Source organism: Oryctolagus cuniculus, chromosome 4 (assembly GCF_051225735.1).
Source record: "Oryctolagus cuniculus isolate XC-2025 breed Fujian yellow rabbit chromosome 4, ASM5122573v1, whole genome shotgun sequence".
Classification (NCBI taxonomy): domain Eukaryota; kingdom Metazoa; phylum Chordata; class Mammalia; order Lagomorpha; family Leporidae; genus Oryctolagus; species Oryctolagus cuniculus.
The window spans coordinates 76469786-76493458 of record NC_142870.1 but is presented as its reverse complement, the minus strand read 5'-3'; the positions used below and the strand labels follow the sequence as shown (position 1 = coordinate 76493458).

The window sequence follows — 23673 nt, the reverse complement described above, 5'->3', positions numbered from 1 at the left end:
GCACAGAAAGAAACTGAAACACTTTGAGCACATGAATGACATGATAAAACTGGCATTATAAAGAAAATCGTTTTGGTATTTATATTCAGAAAACATAGGAAAGAAAATTCACAGGTGATAAAAGTAAATATACTGAATTGTACCTATGCCTTTTGTTTAAGATTTTTTTTTTATTTGAAAGCCAGAGTTACAGGAAGAAAAGGAGAGGGAGGAACAGACAAAGAGAGAGGTATTTGATTTGCTGGTTTACTCCCCAGGTGGCTACAACAGCCGGGGCTGAGCCAGGCCAAAGCTAGGAGCCAGGAGCTTCTTTTGGATCTCCCATGTGGCTACAGGGGACCAAGCACTCAGGCCATCTTCCACTGCTTTTCCCGGGCTATTAGCAGGGAGCTAGATTGGAAGTGGAGCAGCCGGAACTTGAATCAGCACTCATATGGAATGCCTGGATCACAGGCAGTGGTTTTACTGTGCTAAAACTCAGGCTCCTTTTGTATTTCTTTGAATTGTGTTCTAAATTGCTTATTTAAATATAGGGTTTTTTTTTTTAAAGATTTATTTATTTATTTGAAAGGCAGAGTTACAGAGAGGCAGAGGCAGAAGTAGAGAGAGAGTTCTTCCATCCGCTGGTTCGCTCCCCAAATGGCTGCAATGCAATGGCCAGAGCTGTGCTGATTCAAAGCCAAGAGCTTCTTCTGGGTCTCCCATGTGGGTGCAGGGGCCCAAAGACTTGAGCCATCTTCCACTGCTTTCCCAGGCCATAGCAGAGAGCTGGATCAGAAGTGGAGCAGCCAGGACCCAAACCAGCAACCACGAATGCTGGCACTGCAGGCAGCGGCTTTACTTCCTATGCCACAGGGCTGGCCCCTTATTGCTGTGCCTTTCAAATAAATTAATCATTTTAAAATTATATTATTGATAGCAAAATTATATAACTGAGTGCAGAACAATTTTACTGTTCAATTCACCAAGTTTTTAGGAAGTTTGGCTGCTTTAAATATCAGATTGTATCAGATTTATTTATAATATTTTATATCTGTCAGTACATTAGAAAAAAATAGCTTCTAGTGAAAACAGTTTCATCAAAGATATAAACAGATGACAGGTATTCTGAATCAAATTTTTGGCTAGAAAACTAGAAAATGTGAGATGAGTAAGTTTCAAATATGAAAGGCACGTAAGTTCAGATGACTTAGTAAAATTTTTCCCAGATGTATCTAATATGTGTGCATCTATTTTTCCTATTTTTGAGGTAGGCACTGTGTAGTAGGTTGAGCTTCCTCCTTTGGTGCTGGCATCCTATATGGATGCCAGTTAGAGTCCCGGCAGCTCCGCTTCCAATCCAGCTCACTGCTAATGGCCTGGGAAAAGCAGCGGAAGCTGTCCCAAGTGTTTGGGCTCCTGCACTCACGTGAGAGACCTGGAAGAAGCTCCTGGCTTCCAATCGGACCAGCTCCAGCTAATGCAGCCATTTGGGGAGTGAACCAGGGGATGGAAGACTCTCTACCTCTCCTTGTTTCTCTCTGTAACTGCCTCTCAAATAATTAATTAAATCTTTAAAAAATTTCATCTTTCTTAAAGTGTTTACATTGATGTTAGATTTTTGTGTTGGTTTGGGGTGGGTTGGATTTTTTTCTTTTGTTCTGCTCTATTATTTTTTAAAAAAACATTACAAGGGTAAGGGCAAGTTTTAACTTTTGCTTTGATTTCTGTATTTGGAGAGCTCCCTACCTTGGGAGCCTTGGTGGGAACAGATCTTTCCTTGCAATCTAGAAACTGCAGTTCAAATGATCACTTTCCTATCTCCTTAGTCCTTGGGTATGGGACCATGTCCTGAACTCAAACAAATGTGCACTTCCTGGACTATTGTCACTGAAAGGCAAGCTTCCATTTTTCATGACAGGTGAACGCAAGACAGGCAGCAACACTGAGTTTTCCAGTCAGCAGCAGTGGTATCCAGAATAAGTGCAGGGAGTCACGTGAGCAGTGGTGGCAGGGAGAAGGGAAGATGGCTAAGGGTGAGTGACAGCAGAAGTATTGTCAGTTAGCACACTTCTGGGTGTGGTTTGAGGGGTCCCTTTTTACTGCCTTCCTTCCAGACCTGGTTTTGCAGACTGCCACGTGGTTTTGTGAGTTCCCACTGTCTTTTCCATAAATTCCTCTTCCATTTAATAAGCTTGCTCATCTTCTATTGCTTGTAAGAACCTTAACTAGTACAAGTTCATTGTAAAAAAAAAATAGTAGTAGTTAATTTGGTCTGGCACAGCCCTGGTCATGCAGCTATTTGGGGAATGAACCAGGAGATGGAACATCTGTGTGTGTGTGTGTGTGTGTGTGTGTGTCTCCCTCTCTCTCTGTAACTCTGCTTTCAAACAAATAAAATCTTTTTTAAAAATTTAAAATATAGACAAGGCAAAAAATAATATCATTCATAATCTCTTTACCCAAATAATAATATTGATAATTTTGTTTATGTAGCCTTTCAGAATTTTTTTCAACACTTAAAGTTCACAAACAATTAGTTAGCATCCTTTCAGCTTCAAGGATTCAACCTATTGAAATCTTTACTTAATGTATACTAAACTGATCTTCTGTATATTAAGAGAATCGAAAATGAATCTTGATGTGAATGGAAGGGGAGAGGGAGTGGGAAAGGGGAGGGTTGCGGGTGAGAGGGACGTTATGGGGGGGAAGCCATTGTAATCCATAAGCCGTACTTTGGAAATTTATATTCATTAAATAAAAGTTAAAAAAAAAGGATTCAACCTATAATGCAGGTGCTGTTAGCAGCATCCTCACCTTTAACCTTAACCAGGGCTCGTAGACCTTAGAGTACAGACTGACTTCCTGGCTACCTTTAATAATCCTGGCTTGCCTGAGCCTACTTTGAGTCTATCAATTTTGAGTCTACAATGGGATCCTGCACTCCACTAACTACTACACCCGCCTCCTGACTGCCTGTGGCAGCAGAAACTAACTGCAAACCTCCAGGTGTCGTGAGTCAGCAGAGATCACAACAACAGGTGGGCCCTGAGGATGCCCAGAAGAGCTCCACTGTAGCAAACACTTCCGGGATGACATCATCTGGATCTATGGCACATCCACTCCCGATTCTTTCCCTGGCCTCTCTGCAACCCCTTCTGTTTAGATCAAAATTTTCCCTCTGACCTTGATTCTTACACTTGTCCTTTCTTCAGACTGACATCTTCTGTGGTTGTTGTGAAATCCGGACGTGGGCCACTTTTAATTCCACCCATTGCTGGTGGACTTTTCCACCTTTAGTTGTTCCATTGCCTTACCTTAGTCAGCTTCTGATTTGTAATTGGTTTCAGGTCCCACCACTGCACCCAGGTTGGAAACTTGATCCCTGAAGCTGGTGCCAGGAACCGGGTAATGGTACCATTCTTCCTTTTTTCTTTTTTCTTTTTTTTTTTTTAAATTTTTTTTGACAGGCAGAGTGGACAGTGAGAGAGAGAGATACAGAGAGAAAGGTCTTCCTTTGCTGTTGGTTCACCTTCCAATGGCCGCCGCGGCCAGCGCGCTGCGGCCGGCGCACCGCGCTGATTCGATGGCAGGAGCCAGGTACTTATCCTGGTCTCCATGGGGTGCAGGGCCCAAGGACTTGGGCCATCCTCCACTGCACTCCCTGGCCACAGCAGAGAGCTGGCCTGGAAGAGAGGCAACCGGGACAGAATCCGGTGCCCCGACTGGGACTAGAACCCGGTGTGCCAGCACCGCAAGGCGGAGGATTAGCCTAGTGAGCCGCGGCTATTACCAGTGAGTTTCCCATAGTTCTGGCAAACACAGAAAATTAAAGCATCATAAAAATATTCAATGGGGCTGGTGCTGTGGTTTAGTAGGCTAAGCCTCCACCAGCGCCACCAGCATCCCCTGTGGGTGCCAGTTCTAGTCCCGGCTGCTCCCCTTCCTATCCAGCTCTCTGCTTAAGAGCTAGGAAAGCAGCGGAAGATGGCCCAGGTTCTTGGGCCCCTGCACCCCCGTGGAAGACCTGGAAGAAGTTCCCAGCTCTGGTCATTGTGGCCATTAGGAGAGTGAACCAGCAGATGGAAGATCTCTCTCTGTCTCCATCTCTCTGTCTGCAACTCTATCTCTCAAATAAATAAATGAATCTTTAAAAAATCCAAAGTCTAGAGATTATATTGACAGAAGCAATCTGGGGAAATTACAGGCCAATTTTTAAAATTTTTCTCTTGTTGCTTTTAAGGATTGTGATGATTTTGACTGCGTATTAACAAATAGCTGTATTAGAATAATGATTTTTAGAGTATATTTTAAACTCAGTTGATGATGGGTTTTGTTTTCTTGTTTTCCAGTTCAAGAGAATGGCATACATTTTTGAAACTGGCACAAGAAAAAAAGAAAAATTGATAGGTCAAAGTGTCTACGAGTTACTGCAGTGAGCTAGAGTTAGGGGTCCTTCTGTTTTAGCAGGGAACTTGCATGAGTCTAACTGCATAAAGATAAGCACCAACATGTCCCATACCCCAAGCTCAGGGTTAAAGAACCAACGGGAGGGGAGGAAGGGATGAAGAAAAAGTGGAATTTAAGGTCTACATAAACCTCCACGTCATCTCTAGTCTTCAGTGAGCCTGAATGCATACTCAGTTATCACATGGGTGATTTGGAAGGCAAGGAAGGGAAGAAGGGCATCATCCCCCTCCTCGCAAAAGAGGAGCCCAGAGAAGAAAGAGCTGCCAAAGTGATATGCAAATGAGAGAGACGACACAGGAATTGGGAGTGTGCTTTTGGCCTAGTGGTGAAGCCACAATGTCCACATTCCACATCAGAATGCCAGGGTTCAAGTCCTGACTCTGCTCCTCATTCTAGCTTCCTTCTAATGCATAACCTGGAAGACAGCAGATGATGGCTCAAGTAGTTGAGTCCCTGTCACCACAAGGGACACCAGATTGGGTTCCCAGCTCCTGGCTTTGGCCTGGCCCAATCACAACCATTGCACTCGTTTGGGAAGTCAACCAGTGGATAGGAGCGCTCTCTGCCTGCCTGTTTCTCTCTGTCTCTCAAATAAATAAACAAACATTGTTTTTTTTTTAATAACTAAAAATAAAAGGCATCATTAAGGTTTACTTAAAAAAAATCTGGCAAAAGACTAGAAAACTATGTCATTTTCCCACTGATGAAATAAATGATTGTACTTCCATACAATGGAAAACTATGCTGTTGATAAAACGAATGAAGCAAAACTTTATGTAAAATTAGGAACCCTCTTAAAGAATATTGTTAAAAGAAAAACATGAGTTTCAGAACAACGCATCCATTGTGCTATAGTTACCCCTTGTCCTGATGCCCTGCCACTCCACCTCCAGCTCCTATATTTGTAGACTATTTCTGAAAGGAGACACTAGAAGCTAGTAACAGTGGTCACCTCTGGGTTTGGGACTTGGTTGACTGAGGTTACAGTGAGTAGTTAATAGTATAGGTTGACTTTTCATCACACACCTTGGTGTGTATACCTTTTTAAATAATAAAACAAAAATAAATAGGTATTAAAGGAATTCCAGTCTACCTGTATTTCATCCATTAATAACTGTTGCTGAATTATCTCAGATGTCAACCCCATCTAAGCTTGATTTGTAGGCTTCATTAAACTCACTGCTTGGTTTCCAGCACTGCTGTGTTGCTCTTTCTTCACTGTTCAACTCTTAAAGAATTGTTTGTCTTATTTTCTCTCTGAGAATGTATCTGTTTCTGTGTCTTGGAGCCTTCTCATTGCAGCTACCTGGAGCTTCCTGGTGGTGTAAACAGGAAGAGAAGACGCCTTTGTTCTCTTTCCACTGCCCTAAAGACGTCAGAGAAACACCCACCAAAACAAACACATACCCAAGAGCGCAACACCATCAGCATGCTCAGCGCCATCTTTTCTTGTGGTCTTCTCCAATCAGGGCTTTCTTTTAACAACCATACTTTTCCAGCAGGATTCTCTAATCCTTGCAAGTACAAATATTTCCCTGCAATGGAATTTCTCTATTTAGAAGTCAAGTTTTGAAGATTTACAATGAATTTGCTGCTAAATATTCCCTGGAAAAAAATTTCAAGAGGACATTTTAAACACATTTTCAACCTAGTTCTTAAAAAAATTAAGTCTTTTGGTTTACTGCATGTAACAATGTGAAAAAAAGCATTCAAATCAAGGTCTGTTTATAATCTCCCTTCTAGAAAGGAGCTTCTTCAGCTTGAGATGATCACAGAATCACTATAGCCATAAGAGAACTATAGGGATCAACTAGTTCCTTCTTCCACTGAAGATGAAAATCACTGTGCATTATTCACAGCCTGTGGCTCTCAGGAAGTTTTAGAAAGGCTCTTTCTCCAAAGGCAACTGTTTCCATTTTTCTCTTCCTTTAAACTATTTCCATTAATTTCTTTATTTTTTTAAAAGGTTTACTTATTATTTGAAAGAATTACAGAGAGAGAGGGAGACACAGAGAGAGACAGAGGGAACTAGCAAGCTTTCGTCCACTGGTTCACCCTCCAAATGGCCTGGGGCTGGGCCAGAGTGAAGCCAGAAACTCCATCCAATACTCCCACTTGGGTGTAGTGGCCAAAGCGCTGCTTCCCAGACCATTAGCAGGTGGTTCAGAAAAGGAGCAGATGGGACACAAACCAGTGCCCATGTGGGATGCCAGCACTGCAGGTGGAGGCTTAGCCGTACTATGCCAAAGTGCTGACCCCTCCATTTCTTAATGGTTATTACCATTAGAATTCTTTTTTTTTATGCCAAGTTCTGTCATATATTCTATCATTCCTCTTTATTCTTATTGCCTTCTGGATAGGGAAAACACTGATATGATACTAATAGGCAACAGATGGTACCTTCAAAATGGAAGACTCAGGGCCAGTATTGTGGTGCAGTGAGTTAAGTGAGGTATGGCTCACTATGATAGCACTGCATATCAGAGTGCCAGTTCTTTTTTTTTTAAAGATTTTATTTATTTATTTGAAAGTCAGAGTTACACACACAGAGAAGGAGAGGTAGAGAGAGACAGATTGAGAGAGACAGAGAGACAGAGAGATCTTTCATCGATGGTCCACTCCCCAGTTGGCCGCAACGACTGGAGCTTCACCAATCTGAAGCCAAGAGCCAGGAGCTTCCTCCGGGTCTCCCATGTGGGTGCAGGGGCCCAAGGACTTGGGCCATTCTCTACTGCTTTCTCAGGCCATAGCAGAGAGCTGGATCGGAAGTGGAGCAGCCAGGTCTCGAACTGACACCCATCTGGGATGCCAGCACTTCAGGCCAGGGCATCAATCCACTGCGCCACAGCGCCGGCCCCCAGAGTGCCAGTTCTTGTGCCAGCTGCTCTGCTTCTGATCCAGCTTCCTGCTCATGCACCTGGGAAGGTGGTGGAAGATGGCTCAAGCATTTAGGCCCCTACCACCCGTGTGGGAGACCCAGATGGAGTTCCTGGCTCCTGGTGTCAACCTGAACCAACTCTGGCTCTTGAAGTCATTTGGGAATGAACCAGATGATGGAAGGTCTTTCTGTTTCTTCACCTCTCTGTCGCTATATCTTTCTGAATGAATGAATAAATAAATAAATAAATTTTTCTTTAAAAACTGGATGATTAATGAGAGGTTGATAAAAGGACTATTAATAAAGTTATTTTTTAATTCTATTTTCATAAGCTTTTTTGAAGTCCCTTTGAATTTTTCTTCCCATCCCCCTATTATTTTTCAAGAATTCCAATTACATGGATATTAGATGTCTTAAAATTGTCTCACAACTCACTTATGCACCACATTTTTATTTTCAATTCTCTTTTCTCTCTTTATTTAAATTTGGACAGCTTAAATTATATTAAATTAACTAATCAAGTAATTTTATTTTAAAAGTAAAGAGAGAAAGAGCTTGCATCTGGTGATTCACTCCCTAAATGCCTAGAACAGCCAGAGCTGGACCACGGTGAAGCCAGGAACCTGGAACACCATCTGGGTCTCCCAAATGGGTGACAGGGACCTAAATACTTGAGCCACCACCAGCTGTGTCCTGGGGTACACATGAGCAGAAAGTTGTATTGGAAGTGAAGCAGGGACTCAAACCTAGGGATTCCAATATAGGATATGGATAGCCCAAGCAATATCTTACATACTGCATCTAATGCCTTCCCCTAATTTTGAATATCTTTTATTGCTATATCTTCCAGTTCACTAATCCTTTCTTCTGCAATGTCTAATCAGCTGTTAAGCATATCCATTGTATTTTTCATCTCACACAGTGTGTGTTTTTTTAAAGATTTATTTATTTATTTGAGAGTCAGAGTTACACAGATAGGAGAGAAAAAGAGAGAGGTCTTCCATCTGCTGGTTCACTCCTCAATTGGCCACAATGGCTGGGACTGCCCAGATCCGAAGCCAGGAGCCAGGAACTTCTTCTGGGTTTCCCACGCAGGTGCAGGGTCCCAAGGATTTGGGCCACCTTCTACTGCTTTCTCTGGCCATAGCAGAGAGCTGGATCAGAAGTGGAGCAGCCAGGACTAGAACCGGCGCCCGTATGGGATACCTGTGCTTTAGACCAGGGTGTTAACCCACTGTGCCACAGCATTGGCCCCCACAGTGTGATTTTATCTTTAAAGTTTGGATTTGAGGAATTTCTTTACCTTCTATATCTCTACTTATATTTTTGAACCTGGAATACCATTTTAATATTTTTATCTAATAGTTATCTACATCCATGCTTGTTTGATGTTCATTGATTGATATATCTGCTTACTGTGGGCTAACTTTCCTGCTTTTTTGTATGCCTGGTAATTTTTTAAAATTAATAACGGACTTTAAGAAGAATAATGACATGATAACACACTACACAATACACACACAAACACACACACATGCAGACTGTTGTGACACAATTCTCTGAGATATTACAATATCTATTATCTAGGGTTTTTTGTGGTTTGTATACATAGAGTTTTTAAGTCGGACCTTGTTATGGGTGGTTTCATTTTTCCAATAATGTTGAAAGGAATTAAATATTTCTTTTTTAGGAGAGGGTCTTTTTTTCCCAAAGAAACCTTTTATTTAATGAGAACAAATTTCATAATTACAACTACAGGAATATAGTGATTCTTCCCATCATACCCACCCTCCCACCCCCACTCCCATCTTAACTTCTCCACCCTCTCCCATTCCCAGTCCCATTCTCCATTAAGATTCATTTTAAATTAACTTTATACACAGAAGACTAAGTAAAGATTTTTTTTTTTGACAGGCAGAGTGGACAGTGAGAGAGAGAGAGAGAGAGAAAGGTCTTTCTTTGCCGTTGGTTCACCCTCCAATGGCCGCCGCGGCCGGCGCACTGCAGCCGGCACACCGTGCTGATCCAATGGCAGGAGCCAGGAGCCAGGTGCTTTTCCTGGTCTCCCATGGGGTGCAGGGCCCAAGCACCTGGGCCATCCTCCACTGCACTCCCTGTCCACAGCAGAGAGCTGGCCTGGAAGAGGGGCAACCGGGACAGAATCCGGTGCCCCGACCGGGACTAGAACCCGGTGTGCTGGCGCCGCTAGGCGGAGGATTAGCCTAGTGAGCCGCGGCGCCGGCCCAGAAGACTAAGTAAAGATTTTAACAATTTGCGCGTGCACACACACACACACACACAACTGGGAACAAGTTTTACAGTTAATTCTCGTAATACAACTCACTGAGGATAGAGGCACTGCATGGGAAGTGCACAGTGACTTCTGAGGTTAATTTAAGAATTAACACTCTATGTATGATGTCAGTGATCGCCCAAAGCTCTTGACATCAGCTGCCAAGGCTATGGAAGCCTTTTGAATCTACAATCTCAGTATTTAGACAAGGCCATAAGCAGAGTGAGTGTTCTTCTCCCCTCAAAGAAAAGTGCATCCTTCTTTGATGGCCACTTCTTTCCACTGGGGTCTCACTCACAGAGATCCTTCATGTAGGACATATTTTTGCCATAGTGTCTTGGCTTTCCATTCCTGAAATTCTCTCACAACCTTCTCAGCCAGAACAGAATGCCTTAAGAGCTGGTTCTAAAGTCAGAATGCTATTTAAAGTTTTTGTCATTCTATGAGTCTGCTGTGTGTACTGCTTCCCACGTTGGAACATTCTCTCCTTTTTAATTCTATTATTATTACCAGACACTTGATCTTATTTATATGATCCTTTTAACACTTAATCCTATCTATATGATCACTTTAACACTTAATATAATTACTTTAACATTTAGGATGGCATTTATGCCAACCAACTTAATGAGATTTAGGGTCCCATGGCAAGTTTTTAAACTATACCCTTAGAAGAAAGTCCATAGGAATGAATGCAGAACTATACAGCTTTACAGTAACAAACTTTCCCCTCTCTCTCTTATTCCCACTATTATTTTGTACTGAGGCCTATTTACAATTGACTTTATAAACATATGATTAACTTTGTTAAGTAAAGAGTTCAACAAGTAGTATGAAGAAAAAAGAAACTGTTCCTCAACAGTCAAGATAAAGGCTGTTCAAGTCATTGCTTCTCAAAGTGCCAATTTTACTTCTATAGATTTCTGTTTAGGTACTCTATCCGTTCTCAGAGAGCTGGGAGAACATATGATATTTGTCCCTTTGGGACTGGCTTATTTCACTAAGTATGATGTTTTCCATATTCATCCATTTTGTTGCAAATGACTAGATTTCATTTTTTTTTTACCACTGTGTAGTATTTCATAGAGTACTTATCCCATAATTTCTTTATCCAGTCCTCAGTTGATGGGCATTTAGGTTGATTCTATGTCTTAGCTAATGTGAATTGAGCTGCAATAAACATGGGGGTACAGATAACTCATTTATTTACTGATTTCATTCACCTTGGGTAAATTCCCAGGAGTAGGATGACTGGGTCATATGGTAGGTCTACATTCCAATTTCTGAGGTATCTCCAAATTGTCTTCCATAGTGGTTTTACCAGTTTACATTCCCACAAACAGTAGATTAGGGTACCTTTTTCCCCACATCCTCTCCAGCATTTGTTGTTTTTGAATTTCTGTATGAAGTCATTCTAACTGGGGTTAGGTGAAACCTCATTGTGGTTTTGATTTGTATTTCCCTGAAGGCTAGTGATCCTGAACATTTTTTTCATGTGTTTGTTGGCCATTGGATTTCCTCTTTTGGAAAATTTCTCTTTAATTCCTTTGCCCATTTCATAACTGGGGTTGTTTATTTTGTTGTTGTGGAGTTTCTTGATCTCATTATATATTATGGATATTAATCTTCTGTCAGTTGCAGAGTTTGAAAATAATTTCTTCCATTATGTTGGTTGCCTTTTCACTTTCCTGACTGTTTCTTTTGTACAGAAACTCCTCAATTTGATATAATCTCAGTTGTTAATTTTGGCTTTGTCTATGCCTTCTGGGGTCTGTTCCAAGAACTCTTTACTTGTGCCAATGTCTTGCAGGATTTCACCAATATTCTATAATAATTTGAAAGTATCAGGTCATAGATTTAGGTTTTAATCCATTTGAGTGGATTTTTGTGTAAGGTGTAAGGTAGGGACCCTGATTCATACTTCTGTATGTGGAAATCCAGTTTTCCCAGCATGATTTGTTGAAGAGACTGTCTTTGCTCCAGGGATTCGTTTTAGTTCCTTGTTAAATATAAGTTAGTTGTAGCTGCTTGGATTGATTTCTGGCGACTCTATTCTGTTCCATTGGTCTATCCATCGGTTTTTATACCAATACCAGGTTGTTTTGATTATAACTGCCCTGTAGTATATCTTGAAATCTGGTATTGTGATACCTCCAGCTTTGTTTTTGTTGTGTAAAATTGCTTTAGTTATTCGAGGTCTCCTGTGTTTCCATATGAATTTTAGCATCATTTTTTTCTAGATCTGAGAAGAATGTCTTCAGTATTTTGATTGGTATCACATTGAATCTATAAATTGCTTTTGGGAGAATGGACATTTTGATGATATTGATTCTTCCAATCCATTAACATGGAAGATTTTTTCATTTTTTGTATCTTCTTCTATTTCTTTCTTTAATGTTTTGTGATTCTCATCATACAGATCTTTGACATCCTTGGTAAATTTATTCCAAGGTATTTGATTTTTTTAAGCTATAGTGAATGGGATTGATCTTAGAAGTTCTTTCTCAGTCATGGCATTGTCTGTGAATACAAAGGCTGTTGATTTTTGTGGATTGATTTTTTATTCTGCTACTTTACTCTTATATGAGTTCCAAAAGTCCTTTGGTGGAACCTTTTAGATCCCCTCTATATAAAATCATGTCATTTGCAAATAGGGATAGTTTGACTTCTTCTTCCCCAATTTGAATCCCTTTGATTTTTTTTCTTGCCTAATGGCTTGGGCTAAAACTTTAAGAGTTATATTGAATAGCAGTGGTAAGAGTGGGCTTCCTTGTCTGGTTCTGGATCTTAGAGAGAATGCTTCCAACTTTTCCCCATTCAATAGGATGCTGGCTGTGTGTTTGTTATAAATTATCTTGATTGTGTTAAGGAATCAACACAATATATCTATACCCAATTTGCTTAGAGTTTTCATCATGAAAGGGTGCTGTATTTTATCAAATGCTTTCTTTACATCTGTTGGGATAATCATATGGTTTTTGTTCTTCAGTTTGTTAATTTGGTGTATCACATTGATTGATTTGTGAATATTGAACCATACCTACATATCAGGGATAAATCTCACTTGGTCCAGGTAAATGATCTTTTTGATGTGTTGTTGGATTCCATTGGCCAGAATTTTGTTGAGGATTTTTGCATCTATTTTCATTAGGGAAACTGGTCTCTAGTTCTCTTTCGCTGTTGCATCTTTTCTAAGTTTAGGAATTAAGGTGATGCTGACTTCTAGAACGAATTTGGGAGGATTCCCTCTCTTTCAATTGTTTTGAATAATTTGAAAAGAATTGAAGTTAGTTCTTTAAATGTCTGGTAAAATACAGCAGTGAATCCATCTGGTTCTGTCTTGTGTGTGTGTGTGTGTGTGTGTGTGAGGAGGGTCTTTATTACTGAATCAATTAATGGGTCTGTTTAGGTTTTCAATGTCTTAATGGCTCAGTTAGATAGGTTGTATGTGTCCAGGAATCTATGCATTTCTTCTAGGTTTCCCAGTTTGTTGGCATCTAGCTCTTAGTACTAATTTCTGATGATTCTTTTTATTTCTGTGGTGTCTGTTGTTACATTCTCTTTTTCATCTCTAATTTTATTTATTTGGGTCATGTCTCTCCTTTTTTTTTGGTTAGTTGGGCCCATGGTGTGTCAATTTTGTTTATTTTTTTCTAAAAAATCAGCTATTAATTTTACTGATCTTCTGTATTGCTTTTTTGTATCAATTTTGTTTATTTCTTCTCTAATTTTAATTATTTCTTTTCTCCTATTACTTTTGGGTTTGGTTTGCTGTTGTTTTTCCAGATCCTTGATATGCATTGATAGCTCATTTAACTGGTGCCTTTCCAATTTATTGATGTTGGCACCAATTGCTATAAACTTTTCTCTTAACACTGCTTTTTGCGATATCCCATAAGTTTTGATATGTTGTAATGTTGTCTTTATTTGTCTCTGGAAGTTTTTTGATTTCTTCTATGGCCCACTGTTAATTCAGGAGCATGGGGCTGGCACTGTGGCGTAGTTGGTAAAGCTGCTGCCTGTAGTGCCAGCATCCCACATGGGCGCTGGTTTGAGACCCGACTGCTCCAATTCTGATTAAGCTCTCTGCTATGGCCTGGGAAAGCAGTGGAATATGGCCCAAGCCCTTGGGCCCCTGCATCTACATGGGAGACCCAGAAGAAGTTCTAGCTCCTGGCCTTCAGATTGGCTTAGCTCTCGCTGATGCAGCCACCTGGGGAGTGAACCAACAGATGGAAGACTTCTCTTTCTCTCTCTGCCTCTCCTTCTCTCTCTGTGTAACTCTGACTTTCAAGTAAATAAATAAATATTTTTTAAAAATTCAGGAGCATGCTGTTCAGTCTCCATGTGTTTGCATATGTTCTAGAGACTCCTAAGTTGCTGATTTCCATCTTCATTGCATTGTGGTTTGAGAAGATGCATGGTATGATTTTGATTTTTTTGTTACTTTGCTGAGACTTGCTTTATAGCCTAGCATATGGTCAATCCTAAAAAAAGTTCAATGTACTGGTGAGAAAAATGTGTATTCTGTAGCTATAGGGTGGACAGCTCTGTAGATATCTGTTAGGTCCATTTGGTCTCTAGTGTCGATTAACTCCATCGTTTCCTTGTTGATTTTTCTGTCTGATTGATCTGCCCATTGCTGAAAGTGGGGTATTGAAATTCCCTATTACTATTGTATTTTAGTCTATGTCGCCCTTTAGATCATTTAACATTTTTTAAGTCACCAGGTGCCCGGTAATTAGGTGTATATATGTTTATAACAGTTACATCTTCCTGTTGAATTTATCCCTTAATCATTACATATTATTCTTGTCTCTTTTAACAGTTTGTGTGTTAAAGTTTATTTTGTCTGTTATTACTATGGCTACACCAGCTCTTTTTTGGTTTTTGTTAGCATGGAATATCTCTTTCCATCATTTCACTTTTCTGCCTGCATGCATCTTTGTTGGAGAGATGTGTTTCTTGGTAAGCAGTAAATAGATGGTTTTTTTTTAATCCATTAAGCCAGTCTATGTCTTTAACTGGAGAGTTGAGGCTATTTACATTCAAAGTGACTACTGATAAGTTACAACTTTGCCCTGCCATTTTCCCATAAATATTCCTATTTTTTTTTTACTTTGGATTTCCTTTGCATTTTTACTGGGAAATTTTCTTCCTTTACCTTCTTTCTTAGTGATATGTTTCTGTGTGTAGCACATCCTTTAGCATCTTTTGCAAGGCTGGACAGGTGGTGACAAATTCAATTTCTGTTTGTTATGGAGGATCTTTATTTCACCTTCATTCATAAATTAGAGCTTTGCAGGTACAGTATTCTGAGTTGACAGTTTTTTTCTCTTAAGACTTGGAATATATTTTGGCATTCTCTCCTAGCCTGTAGGGTTTCTGATGAGAAGTCCACTGTGAGTCTAATTGGAGATCCTCTGAACGTAATCTGACATTTCTCTCATGCCCATTTTAGAATCTTTTCTTTATGTTTTACTGTGGTGAGTTTGATTGTTATGTGTTGTGGTGAAGATATTTTCTGGTCATGTCTATTAGGAGTTCTACATGCTTCCTGTACTTGGATGTCCTTTTCTTTCTTCAAATTGGGAAAATTTTTATTATTTCACTAAACAGATCTTCTAATCCTTTCTCTCTTTACCCACCTTCAGGAACTCCTGTAACCCATATGTTGGGTCATTTGATAGTATCCTGTAGATTACCAACAGTGTTTTTTAATTTTCTAATTTCTTCTCCTTGTGTTTGGTCTGACTATATAATTTCCTGTGCTTTGTCTTCTAAGTCAGATATTTTTTCTTCTGCTTCACTGATTCTGTTGTTAAGGCTTTACACTACTTTTTTTTTTTTTTTGACAGGCAGAGTTAGTGAGAGAGAGCAAGACAGAAAGAAAGGTCTTCCTTCCGTTGGTTCCACCCCCCCAAATGACCACTACAGCTAATCTGAAGCCAGGAGCCAGGTGCTTCCTCCTGGTCTCCCATGCAGGTGCAGGGCCCAAGGACTTGGGCCATCCTCCACTACCTTCCCGGGCCACAGTAGAGAGCTGGCCTGGAAGAGGGGCAACCGGGACAGAACCTGGCACCCCAACCGGGACTAGAACCAGAGGTACTGGTGCCACAGGTGGAGGATTAGTCTACTGAGCTGCGGTGCCGGCCTACACTACATTTTTAACTTTGTTCTATTGAATTCTTCATTTCCATGGTTTCATTTTGCTTTCTCCCTAAGATCTGAAATTCAAGGGAGTTTTCTTTCATGTCATGTATGGATTTCTTCAGTTCATACATTTGCTTCTGATTACTTATAAGTAATCCTATGATCATTTTTTGAATTACATTTCTGGAATTTCTTCAATCCCATCATCTTCACAATCTAGTTCTGTTGTGTTCTTTTTGGGGCATCATATTGTCTTTCTTATTCTTGTTTCTTGAATTGGTGTGTTTGTTATTCAATATTTATGGAGATACTCGTTGGTTTCTTTATTTTTTCACCATGGCAGTTTTTATCTTTGGACTAAGTCTGTGTGGACTGGTGGAGTGTCTGCTTTCAGGGAATACCTAGAGGTGTGGTGGGTGTGGTCAGGGAGCTCCGTTCAGTGCTCCAGCATGAAGGGCATGTCTGAGGTGCCACACCCAGGTTTGGCTTGGTAAATTTCCTATTTATTTATTTATTTATTTTTATTTTTATCAGAGGGGAGGTTTGTTCTTTTCTGTTGGTGTAGACTCAGCTGAACTCCTATCCTTGAAGGAGACCAGTGCCTTGGAGCTAGCCCCAGTGGGTACATTATTTGTCTGCTCTGCCACAAGGACCACACAAAGGATCTGTGCAGTCCTCAGTGTAGGCTCAGATTCCGCAGCAATGGCCCTTGCCAGTTAATCAGGCAGCCCTGAGTATGTGGAGCCTCCCACAGTGACTGCCCAAAGTCCCAGGCACAACCTGAGTCCTCCCATGCAGCCTCAGTGTTTCCACAGTCCTGGCACACACAGTTTCCAACAGTCACAAGCACCCAGCTCCCTGTCTGTTTTCCCCACCAGATGCAGGAGTTTCTGCTTGGCTAGTTGCTGGGTGTGGACACAAGCTGGTACAGCTCTTATGTATGTCCAAAATGGCACCTTCTCTCTGTTAGCTTGTTACAGGATGCTGTGGCAGGGTGACTGGGGATAGAGAAAACATGCCCCCTCTTTGTTTTTTCTCTTCTAGTTTGGCAGGTACAACATCCCCCATGGGGCTCCAAGACGGATTCCCTCTAGGCTCTTCGTGAAGCTTTTCTGCCAGTAGCTTGGGCTGCTGCAGTCTGGTCTCACCTCACTCTCCCAGTGCTGGTGCAGAGGCTCTAGGCTGCTGTGTCCTGAGTTGTGTGTGTCTACACCCCTCATGTAGGTCCACTGTGTCCCTTCAATTTGTGTAGAGTTTCCTCTGCTGTTTCCTCCCTTACTCTTACCTGACACTTTATTCTTTTCACTTCTTAAAAACTGTCTGCTCCTAGACTAGAGCAGTAAGTTTCACCATCTTAATCCAATTCACATATTTCTTTTTAAAATCAAAAAAAGTCATGAGATGAGATTCCAGATTTCTTTCTGTGCTCAACTGATTGATAAATGACCAGGATGGGACCAACCTTTTATACTTTAGGGAAATCTGGCTGTTTTCTTAATTGATTATTTTTACATGCTTTCATATTACTTTCTTGAAGTAGTTCCTTGCTTGTAGCAATAGGTTAACAAGCTGATAACTTTTTCATCCTTCTGCATGGCCACCTGAAATTGGTAAACAGTTTGTGAGGACAATTTCCAATAGACTTAACCTATCTGATCTTCACTTTGCTTATGAACAATGAAGGGAATATTAAGACTTAGCTCACAAGGGTGTGTGAGGACTATAAGTGATATAGCAAGGGAGAACCTGCCAAGAAGAAGGTGTGGTGTTTAGAAGGTCTGCCATGAATGTGAGTTCCTTTACTTGGGGGTGGGGAGCATTTGGTGGATGCAGTTAAATTTGACTCTGTGTTTTCCTAATTGTGGTCTTTTTTCTTCTAATTCTGGTCCAATCTTGGAGTATTTTATATCAGATTAAAAACCTATCTGAGAAAGGAGATATAATTCTGCCTTTGTACCTGTTACATATCTTTTGCTGCTTAGCTCTTAGCTCCAGAAATGAAAGGGCCATGTGAACAAACCAGACATTAGATGGGAGCACCTGTTCTAAAGGTGAGGTTCTGAGACTAACAGCATAAGGATCATCTGAAAACTTGTTAAAAATGTAACCTTTTGGAGCCAGCATTCTGGCATAGCAGGTTAAGCAGCTGCTTGCGACACTGGCATTACATATCAGAATGCCTGTTTGAGTGCCAGCTGCTCCACTTTCGATCCAGTTCCCGGCTAATGTGCCTGGTTAAGCAGCAGAGGATGGCCCAGGTACTTGGACCCCTGTCACCCACATAGAAGACCTGACCCAACCCTGGCTTTGTGGCCGTTTGGGCAATGAACCAGTGAATGGAACACTTGTGTGTGTGTGTGTGTGTGTGTGTGTGTCCCTCTCTCTCCGTGTAACTCTTTTGAATAAATAAAAATAGATCTTTTTCTAAAAAAAAAGTTAAGCATCCTTCTTTAACAACATCTTTTCATGCAATTCAACATATCAACTAATCTGAATTATTTGGGACATTTCTTTAAAAAAATGCAACTTTTGGGCCCTACTCCAGACATCCTGGAGGAGAAACTCTAGGGGAGGGAACCACTAACCTGTGCTTTATTAGGCCCTCCAGCTAATTCAAGTTCATGCTAAAGCTTGAGGATTTCCTTTGAAGCACTAAATGAAGAAGCCCTGTCTGCTAATGGTCAGAGCAACTTCAAAAGTGGCTAATAACTCTGTGGCAGGAAAAATGAAAAGGTCAGAAGGAAACGCAGCTGTGTTTGTGTATGCAAAGGGAAGGAGCTGAAAAAGGTAAAGTATAAGCACACAGGGCTTGGAGCAAAAGAAATTCCCCTAAAAGGCAGAGGAAGAGAATGTGGGGTGGAGCATGTGGGGTCAGAGGAAGACGACTCAAAGCCCTGGAATACTGTGTGTGTGTACATGTACACATGGATGAGTTGTGTGTGCAAGTATGCATTAGTGTGCATGTGTGCATGCAAAGGTGTGTGTGCGCACATGAACATGAGTGTGCATATGTAGACATGCGTGTGTGTGCAAGCATGCATTAGTGCACATATGTGCATGCAAAGGTGTGTGTGTGTGCCAATGAACATGAGTGTGTATGTGTGTGCATGTGTCTGTGTATTTCTACTCTTTGAGAACCAAAAAGGGCAAGGTCTCCCTCAGCCAGGGACCAGAATAAGACTTAGACAGTTGTGGACCTCTGCAGGGTTGTTTAAGCAGAGTTCTTTTTCAAACAATTTTGAAAAATTATGTTCTTTTAATATGTTTAAGGTTGATATTTAAATTTTTCATCATAAACAAAGAATTGGAAGGATACAATTTCCAGTACATTGTAAGCAAATCTATTTCATCACTTTCGTAATTCTCCAATAACATCTGAATACCAGAGTATCTTGATAGCCACCAAATCCATTTTACAACAGATTTTGCTTTCACAGCTGAGACTTCTTTGGTTTTTTTCTCCTTGAATTTGTGTTCCCATTCCACTTCTTCCACAGATTTTAATCTAAAATGCTGTATTTCTACGCATGAAATATTTTATTATTATTTGAATAACAAAGAGAGAGAGACAGTTCATCCATCCACTGGTTCATTTCCCAAATGCTGACTAGAACTTGGTCAGGCTGCAGCCAAAGGCCTGGAACTCCAATGTGGATGGCAGGGACCCAGTACTTGAGCCATCACCTGCTGCCTCCCAGGGTGTGCATTAGCAAAAGCTAGACCAGAAGCAAAGTAGCCAGGACTCAAGACGAGGGACTTTGATATGGGATGCAGGTGTCCCAAGCAACAACTTTCCCATTGCACCAAATGCCAGCCTGAATGCTTGAAGTCTTTCATTGATCAATCTGTTAGTCAACAAAAATATATACATGTGTAAAATGAAAGTTAAAAAAGAATTCTGTGACCATAAATATATGCTACACAACTGAGCAAAATAGGCTCCATCATCAAAAATTCTAATAACTTATTAAACTTTAAAAGTAAAAGCAAGATAGGGCTGGAATTGTGTCATAGCAGGTTAAGCTGCCACTTGCAACATGGGCATCCCATATTGGAGTGCCGGTTCAAATTCTGTCAACTCTGCTTCTGATCCAGCTTCCTGCTAATGTCCCTGGGAAGGCAGCAGAAGAGAGCCCAATTACTTAGGCCCTGACACTCCTGTGGGAGACCAGGACAGAGTTCCTGGCTTCAGCCTTGCCCAGCCCTTGCTATTGCAACCTTTTAGGAAGTGAATCAGCGGCTGGAAGACCTCTCCTTTTCTTTCTGTCACTTTGTCAAATAAGTAAATATATCTTTATCTGAAAAGTTTTAAAAATTTTATTTATTGAGAGGCAGAGGGAGAGAGAAAGAGAGAGCACTCCCATCCACTGGTTCACACCCCAAATGCCTGCAATGACAAGGCTTGAAGCTGAGAACCAGCAACTCAATACAGGTATCCCACATGGGTAGAAGGAACCCAATTATTTGAGTCATCACTGCTGCCTCTCAGATGCATATTAGCAGGAAGCTAGAATCAGGAGTGGAGCCAGGAAGGGAACCCAGGCATTGTGATATGGTGCTTTCACACTTGCTTCATTCAGTATGCACAGCAAAGACTCATATAAAAGGCAGGGGTGATGATCATTAGTTTTTTTAAACTTTTATTTAATAAATATAAATTTCCAAAGTACAACTTTTGGATTATAGCAGCTTTTTCCCCCCATAACCTCCGTCCCACCCACAACCATCCCATCTCCCACTCCCTCTCCCATCCCATTCTTCATCAAGATTTATTTTCAATTATCTTTATATACAGAAGATCAATTTAGTATATACTAAATAAAGATTTCAACAGCTTGCACCCAGCACAAAAACACAGAGTGTAAAGTACTGTTTGAGTACTAGTTACACCGTTAATTCACATAGAACAACACATTAAGGACAGAGATCCTACATGGGGAGTAAGTGCACAGTGACTCCTGTTGTTGATTTAACAATTGCATTAGTATTATTTTTATTTCATTTATTTTTAAAGAGTTATTTATTTATTTGAAAGGCAAAGTTTCAGAAAGAAGGTGGCGGGGGGAGGAAGGGGAGAGAGAGAGAAAGGGAGAGAGCCAGAAAGATTGATCTTCTATCTGCCAGTTCACTCCCCAAATGGCTGCAACAGCCAGGTCTAGGCCAGGTTGAAGCCAAGAGCCACAAACTTCATCCAGGTCTCCCACATGGGTGGTAGGGAACCAAGTACTTGGGCCATCTTCTGTTACCTTCTCAGGTCATTAGCAGAGAGCTGGATCAGTAGTGGAGTAGATGAGATGGGACTTGAACCAGTGCTTTATTATGGGATGCCAGTGTTACAGGCAGCACCTTAATTCACTATACCACACAACATCTGCCCCATAGTGTTTCTTTTTATTTTTTAAAGTTTTAAAGATTTACTTATTTATTTGAAAGGCAGAATAAGAGAGAGAGAGAGAGAGAGAGAAAATCTTCTATCCACTGGTTGATTCCCCAAATGGCTGTAATGGCTGGGGCTGGGCCAGGCAGAAGCCAGGAGCCAGGAGCTTCTTCCAGGTCACCCACAAGGGTGGCAGGGGCCCAAGGACTTAGGCCATCTTCTGCTGCTTTCCCAGGTGCTTTAGCAGGGAGCTGAATTGGAAGTGGAGCAGCCGGGATACAAATGAGTACCCATATGGGATGCTGGTGTCATGACAGCAACTTCACCCACTATGTCACAGTGCTGGTCCCAATAGTGTTATTTTTAAACAGGAAAGCTGAGGCACAGCAGGTGAAGAGCCTAGGCTAGTGTCACACAACACATCAGAATGGATCCAGGATTCAACCCCAGCTCCACCCCCAAAGCTCATGCTGCAATGACTCTGCAACAATGCTTCCTTGAACAAATCATTTTCCCACTAAGGGCCTCGGGCATTCACCCATAAAATTACGGGAGATGAGTTGGAAGAACCTGAAAGTCACTTTTGTATTTGGCATCTGATGAATGTTTGAGTGGTAAAGGCCCATGTTGGAGGTAAAAAGGACTTCACAGAGATTCGCAGTCCAAGTGATTCAGAGTGATTTTAAGAAATCCAGAAATTCATTACCCTAAGTGAGTGGTGATTCCAAGAGAATCTTAGAGTCTAAAGAATTTGACCTGGCATTCAATCCAGACATAAACTCAGAACTGATGTGAAAGACAATGACTAGGCATCTAATGACTGGATAATGGAAAGAGAATGGGGTGGGAGGGAAGCAAGACAATACATGTAGCCCTTTTTAGGTTCACTGAAATTTATCTATAAAAATGTATTTCAATTTTTTCCCTCTTTTATGTAGTGAGATCTTTTGAATAATTGGCACAGTCATAAGACTTATAAAGTAACTAATTCTAGAGTCAGTTACAAATTGCAGTGAAGTAATAATTAACCTCATCTTATATTTTACAATAGCTGGATCATGTGGATTTTCTTCTTTTTACTTTACATTGATGAGCTGTATAATCTTCTCAAATTAGCAGTCTACATTTATTACCTTAACTTCATTGCTATGATTTACTCTTAAATTTATTTCTTAACTAGTTGTAATCTAGCTCTAAAGCATCACTGGAATTATTTTCTCCAAGGCTATTAAACTATTTCACTGAAAAACTCAGGAGTATCATTAAAATTTTTATTCTCTAGGAACTTCCTACAGCATTTAATGTGACTTGTTTTTTAAACTACTTCTTTTTTTGTTTTTAGCTACACATAGTAATTGTACAGAATACGGGGTTACATGTATTGACATTTCAACACATATTCAACATATTTCAACACATATATATACTGTGTAATGATCAGATCATCACGGTAATTGGCATTATCTATCACCTCAAACATCTACCATTTCTCTGTATTGGGAACACTGAAGAATTCACTTTGTTAGCTGCTTGGAAATATTCAATTAACTGTTGTCCACCACAGTTATATTGTGTTATAGAATATCAAAAGTAAGGCTGGTGATGTGGCATAGTGTGTAAAACTGCCGTTTCAGGCCGGCGCCGCGGCTCACTAGGCTAATCCTCCGCCTTGCGGCGCCGGCACACCGGGTTCTAGTCCCGGTAGGGGCTCCGGATTCTGTCCCGGTTGCTCCTCTTCCAGGCCAGCCCTCTGCTGTGGCCAGGGAGTGCAGTGGAGGATGGCCCAGGTGCTTGGGCCCTGTACCCCATGGGAGACCAGGAAAAGCACCTGGCTCCTGGCTCCTGCCATCGGATCAGCGCAGCGCGCCGGCCGCGGCGGCCATTGGAGGGTGAACCAACGGCAAAGGAAGACCTTTCTCTCTGTCTCTCTCTCACTGTCCACTCTGCCTGTCAAAAAAAAACAAAAAACAAAAAACAAAAAAACAAAAAAAAAAAACTGCCGTTTCAGTGCTGGCATCCCATATGGGCACTGGTTCAAGTCTTGGCTGCTCCACTTTGAACCCAGCTCTCTGCTAGGACCTGAGAAAGCAGCGGAAGACGGTCCAAGCACTTGGGCCCCTGCACCCATGTGGGAGACCCAGAAGAAGCTCCTGGATCCTAGTTTTGGATCAGCCCAGCTCCAGCCATTGTGGCCATTTGGGGAGTGAATCAGCAGATGGACGATCTCTCTCTCTTTCTCTCTGCCTCTGCCTTTGCTGCTCTGTAACTCTGCCTTTCAAATAAATTAAAAAAAAAAATTTTTTTTAAAAAGAATATTGGCCAGCACCGTGGCTCAATAGGCTAATCCTCCACCTGTGGCTCCAACACACCGGGTTCTAGTCCTGGTTGAGGCGTCGGATTCTGTCCCGGTTGCCCCTCTTCTAGTCCAGCTCTCTGCTGTGGCCCGGGAGTGCAGTGGAGGATGGCCCAGGTCCTTGGGCCCTGCACCCCATGGGAGACCAGGAGAAGCACCTGGCTCCTGGC

The 23673-nt window shown here is 41.3% G+C and overlaps 1 non-coding gene across 1 annotated transcript in view; it reads right to left on the bottom strand.

Annotated features, from left to right (window-relative positions):
• Window positions 1–5855: 5855 nt before the first annotated feature.
• LOC103350545 (uncharacterized) overlaps window positions 5856–23673 on the bottom strand; it is a 53854-nt gene continuing 36036 nt past the window's right edge. The window contains exon 3 of the transcript XR_016233126.1: window positions 5856–5984. This is a non-coding gene — a transcript (uncharacterized LOC103350545). The remainder of the gene's footprint in view (window positions 5985–23673) is intronic.